The 5,832-nt window shown below is 47.7% G+C and overlaps 1 long non-coding RNA gene across 1 annotated transcript; it reads right to left on the reverse strand.

Annotated features, from left to right (window-relative positions):
• Nucleotides 1-969: 969 nt before the first annotated feature.
• On the reverse strand, nucleotides 970-1,822 carry LOC124679232. Its single transcript, XR_006994886.1, has 3 exons — nucleotides 1,715-1,822; nucleotides 1,528-1,612; nucleotides 970-1,447 (listed from the first exon to the last, which is right to left on the reverse strand). It is a non-coding gene; the product is annotated as an uncharacterized LOC124679232 (long non-coding RNA).
• Between the last annotated feature and the right edge of the window lie 4,010 nt (nucleotides 1,823-5,832).

Genomic DNA, 5,832 nt, shown 5'->3' on the forward strand with positions numbered 1-5,832 from the left:
CACAAATTATGAGCTCGCCGCCTTCAGATGTTAAAAGCCTCGATAATAAAGTGGTACCAAAAGAAAGAAATGAGTGCCCAGGGATCCTGTCGACAACTAACAATACCACTTTGTAGGTTTTCACCAACATTCTAACAAACAGAAACACGGGATTATAAGTTAGACGATTTTGTTTTCATGTTCTTCATACTTTAATTAAAGGAACTACACTGAGGTTTTCTTAAACGTTCACCAGGGGTGAGGATTTCCACCTGAATTTCATTCATTTCAAGTAATCAAGTTTCAGAGACACATGAGGAGAGGTGGTCAAGCCAGCATAGGGCAGCCTCTTTTTGAGTTCGATTGATTCTTAAATCGGCATATCCAAAAGAGGTTGTATTGGCTAGGGTTTGTGCAGCTGAATATGTCTCATTTCTAAATCTCAAAGTGTTGCATGAGTCCCAAATCTTCCGTACGATCGTGAGAGCGACCGAAGTCCTTACCAATGAGGGCAGGGTAGAGCTGGGTGGGTGGCTCCATATATATATGTCATTTAACACTGGCAGCTGTGGAGTTAGTCCAGCCTGGAAACAGATCTCTGTTGTGGTAGGGCAGGTGAAGATGAGGTGATTGCGATCCTCGACAATGTTGGCGCATCTGGGGCAGTGTGCTGAGTCGATGATGCTCTTGTGGTGTAGATTAGCCCTGATGTTTAACCTGTCGATGCGGCGAAGCCATCAGAAGAATTTGATCTTGTTTGGGACTCGACGGCTACAGAGCAACTCGGAGTTAGCGTTTGCTGTCATGGGAACTGCACTAAGGTCATGAGTCTGGTGGATCATGCCGTCTTCTATTTCGTTAGTTTGTGTTCAGATCAAGGCCATCAACACTCCTGTCCACGCCTGCTTGTAGGATTGCCTGCCTACATAAACAATAAAATTAATGTAACATGTGCTACCATATAAAATGGCTGAGAAAAGCTGAAGAAGGAGAAAAAAACTGGACTGGAAGTGCGGCGCTAGTTGTTTTCATTTAGTGTTCTCAAAAGGAAGCTAGTGTTCCCTTGATCATACGAATAAGGGAAAATAATATCTGTACTCTGAAACTCTGAAACCAGGAACACGTAGACGACATCACAACAGCCCTCTAACGAACATACATTCCCGATTCAATTTTTCCTACACACCAAGCTGAACATCTTGTTTCCAGTCCAATTCCTATCCTCGTTTTCTAGTAAGTTCAATTCTACTTGGCAGTCGAAATCTCCAGACAATGTAGTGTGCGATGTACGGAAAGCATCAAAAAGAAATCCCTACTATACAAACTAACACCTGAATTATAAATACTAAGTAAATGGTACAGTTCTAGTACTTGGTTTTCATTACCGTATAATTTACTGACATAATGCTAGACCTCCCAATCTAGATCCGTTTTCTCCTACTGCCCAAGGAACACTCTAGGACTGCAACTGGTAGTATGGTAATAGTGTAAGAGTACGTCACCCATAGCTAGCTAAGCAATGAGGAAAAGGCAGATAATGCAACTTACCAGATAATCCAACTTACCGTGTTAATCTCAGATTTCCTGCACCTTTTAGAAGCAGGCAACTTGCCATGTAGCCTCAAGAAAAAACCTATAGAAATTAAAAGGACGCATATAAAAAACAGGAATGAACATCCGAGATAAGCATCGGCTTAGAAATGGTAATGAGAAATAGGCAGAAAACCCAACTTACCATGCTAAGCTCAGATTTCTTGCACATTTTAGAAGCAGACAACTTGCCCTGTAGGCTCAAGAAAAAAGCACAGTAGTAGAAAATTAAAGATGCATACAACAACAACAACAACAACAACAACAACAACAACAACAACAACAACAACAACAACAACAACAACAACAACAAAAAATGAATACATCTGATATAAATGTCAGCTTGGAAGTGATATAACGCCACCAATTTCTAATCCAAAATTCTTACCATCTATGGTCCAACACTATCATTCGTATATGTTGTTTAGTCCTTTGGTCATCTCCTGTTGAGAGTTCCTAAGAAATCAGCTTCTTCAAAAACAACCTTCATGCTTGTTTTAGACATTGCACCAACTTCTCTGAGATACTGATGCAAATTTTGCTGTAGGAGGCACCACGAAGAACCCAAACAACACACATCACCGACAGTATTGCAATTTTCAGATATATACACTGATACTACTCCCCCTTGTTGTACTTTGTTGTTGCTCCTGGTGTTATGCAAGTGCAGGACACTAATTTACCCCTCCAGTTTGGCATGTGTCACTGAGCATACATCTATACAAAAATGGGAAAACATAGATCAAGATTACAGAGAGAAAGGAGTAGATAGGCTATTACGCTGGAGGAAACAGAATATTTCGGAGGAGTGTTGGCATGTAACGGGTAAAACCAGGAGCAATGATAGTAAATGGAAACTGAATGAAACTTCAATTGGTAAACACAAATAGTATAATTGCAAAAAAATTAATTACATTCCATGGTATTAACCAAAACAAAAATCACTAAAATTTGCAACAATTACCTGCCTAAACTTAAGTTCACAGGCTGACTGAAAATTAATATGCAGCGAAACACTTGCATTTCCAATATTAACAGAGAAGGAAGAAAATTTTCTCTTATGAGCCGAACATTTCATAATCGATGAACACATCAGGGGATTCAGAAGTGAGACCAATAAGTCCACAAAACCTATAGTTTCATCAGTCGTAGTACGATAGTATCAACTCCACAACGGGCAAATTGCTTAACTCCTTACTCTGCATATGGATGGCCAGAGGCGCTATAAACTTCAATCTTCTTCGCCGGATCAACAGCGCATGGTGCAGGGGCATTGTAGAACTCCTCGAGTGGCCTGCCCGAAGGTTTGAAGCGGTAGGGCAGGCAGAGGCAGCCGTGCTTCGCTGGTACCAGGCATACCAATGCCAGCTGAAGCCTGCACCCTAAGCAGAAATTGGTATCCGGTGGCGAGCACCACCATCTCCATTGCAGGAGTCGCTGTTGTGACAGAGAGCGTCTCGCAATCGAGCACTCACCACTCTGATCTCGATCAAAAAGAAACATATTATACTCAGAGACCTCAGCCCAAAAGAAACGAATTGCAAGTCAAGAAACATACTGCAATCCAAGCAACGTACTGCAATCCAAGCAACGAAATTGAAAGGAAGAAGATATACCTGTAGGATGTGACTCCGCAGCCGAAACTTCAAGCCGCCCTCATTGCCATGATCTTGCTCTCCTCATTGGAACAAAACCAGGAAACATACACAAAGTAGTAAGATATGCTGCTAGTCCAGAGGAAGGAGACAACATACGGGATCCAATATGTTGTGGCCATCCCTTTTCCTTGCAAAATCTACCTATCATGTATAAAAAACAAGGTGTTATGCAACCAAAAGATCAGAGGACTTATCGCATTGTATTGCTTATGGCAAGAAAATGAGCCAAGGAAGAAATATACCTTTGCATTTTTATCTCTTCTGGTTCTTCTTGATTTTTTGTGTGCCTGGATCAGCAACAACCAGCAGCCGCATAATCCCAACACTCACAGCTGAAAGCAACATGGAACGGAGACGAAAATTTCAGAGCAAACCCTTAATCCTCACCTAGTCGTAGATGATTTTTGACCAAATAAAAACTCTCCTGCAATCATTGGAGTCCTCCCTACTTGGGGGTTCCAGATCTAGAGATGGAGGGGCAGGGAGGGAGGGAGAGGCGGAGAAGGAGGACACGAGGAAACATGTAGCAACGCCGGTTTAGTGCCCAATGGTCATGCTCCCACCGTCAACTCTGGAGGCGAAATCCCCTTTTTGAGTACGGATGGATCAGAGCCAGATTTGCAGGAGGGCAAGGAGGTGGGCGGCAGCGGCAATGGAGGCCGGTGGTGGCAGTGGAGCTCGTGGGAGGAGGTCCAATAGGCGGAAGATCTAGGCTAGGGCATGGAGGAAATCAAGGCACAATTTTCTCTCGTCCTGGACGTCGTGGTCGACGCCGCGTCCCACACAGAGAGAGAAAGAGAGAACTCACCTGAGGGAGAGGAGGAAGCACACGCCGAGGTCTTCCTCCGCTACCATACTCCTCGGGAACAAAAATACGCCGAGATCCGTCTTGCCGCCAGCGACCTGGGAAGGAAGAAGAGGCTGGCTTGTCACGCCCGTGGATGCGTCGGGAGGAAGAGATGGGGGAGGAGGGACAAATCGGTCTGTTGGTTCTGAGCCCGATGCAGAGAGGTGGAGTTTTGGATTGATTGGAGACCGCTTTGACCGCTAAAGAAAGCTACAACCACACGCGGAGATACCTACAGCAGCCCACAGCCAAAGCAGCGCGAAGAGAAGCAACGATAACTACACATCTGTTGGCAGCAAATAAGTTTCTTGTCTTCCCAAAAAACACTACAGAGCACCAAAACGACCCCAAAAAAGTACCATGGAGAAGCAAAACAGTCAAGATACACACGTGTCACAACTGTGTTAATTCTCAAGGAGTCTCAAAATTAGGAGAAAAAAGATGTTTGTTAAGGTTTAATATAGTAGTTACTAGCAAGCTCCAACGGACAAGGATGGCGCTGCCAGCGGCGATCTTCTCGTGCCTCCTCCTCTCCCTCCTCGTCGCGGCGACGGCGCGCCCAAGCTCCGGCAGTGAGGAGCGCGCGCGCATGGCGGGGAGCTTCATCGAGTGCTCCGACCCGGCACCGTCGATCCTCACCAACGCCACCAACGCCACGGAGTTCCTCAGCAGCCTGCTCCCGCTCCTCGCCGAGCTGCCCTCCGCCGCCGCGCCGACGGGATTCGCGTCCCTGAGCTCCAACGGCCGAGCGTTCGTCCGGGGCCTCTGCTTCGGCGACACCACGGTGCCGTCGTCCGACTGCCTCAGCTGCTTGTCCGTCGCGGCCAGGAGCCTCACCGCCGGCTGCGGCGCCACCACCCGGCGCGCCGGGATCTGGACGGAAAGCTGCTTCGTTTCCTACGGCGACACCCACGCATCCTCGCCCGCCGAGGACGCCTTCCGCTCCCTTGTCACCTTCCGTGGCAGCAGCGACGCCGTCCCCGGCGCCCACGCGCCGACACACTACTCCCCCCACCTGCATGCCTGGCTCCTCGCCTACCTGGCCCAGCCCACGGCGCTGAGCGCGATCGGCAACATCTCGGAGCCGCGGATGGCGGCCACCGCGGACGCGACCACCCCCGTGGGCGGCACCATCAGAAGCACGGTGCAAGTGCTGGCACACTGCACGATGGACCGTACGATGGCGGAGTGCGTCAGGTGCCTGGTGGACTCGGCTCGAGCGCTGGACTGGGACCTCGACGCGGACCGCCGCAACGGTGGCGTGTCGGCTGCGGTGGTGGGCTTCAACTGCTACCTCCGCTTCAACGTCTCCACCACACCGGTGCCTCAACAAACCGGCGGTGAGCTAGCTCTCTCCCTCTTCCTCTCTCTCAGGAAATGTTGGAAACGTATTAGCAGTAGTACCACCCAATTGCTTTGATTGCAAAATCATTGTACGTGATCACCATCTGAACTCTGATCTGTTTTGTTGGCAAGGAGCAAATGGCATGCAACAGGAGCGCTGCCAACTAATATATAGTCTAATATAATACAGTATACGTTTTTGTTTTCCAGGTGTAGACCTAGATTTTCTAGGTACCATCATTTGGGTCCTGCTTGTCCTACTAGTACTAGCACTAGTGCTGGTAGTTTTGGCCGCTCTCTGCCTCGTTCTGCCTAATGGAAAGAAGAAGACTATGAAGAGAAGATGTATACCCATGCACCACCGGTCTGGCCGACTCCACCTTCCTCAGGTATTTCCGTGCTACCTAACAATAT

This window comes from Lolium rigidum, chromosome 7, assembly GCF_022539505.1.
Source record: "Lolium rigidum isolate FL_2022 chromosome 7, APGP_CSIRO_Lrig_0.1, whole genome shotgun sequence".
Lineage (NCBI taxonomy): Eukaryota > Viridiplantae > Streptophyta > Magnoliopsida > Poales > Poaceae > Lolium > Lolium rigidum.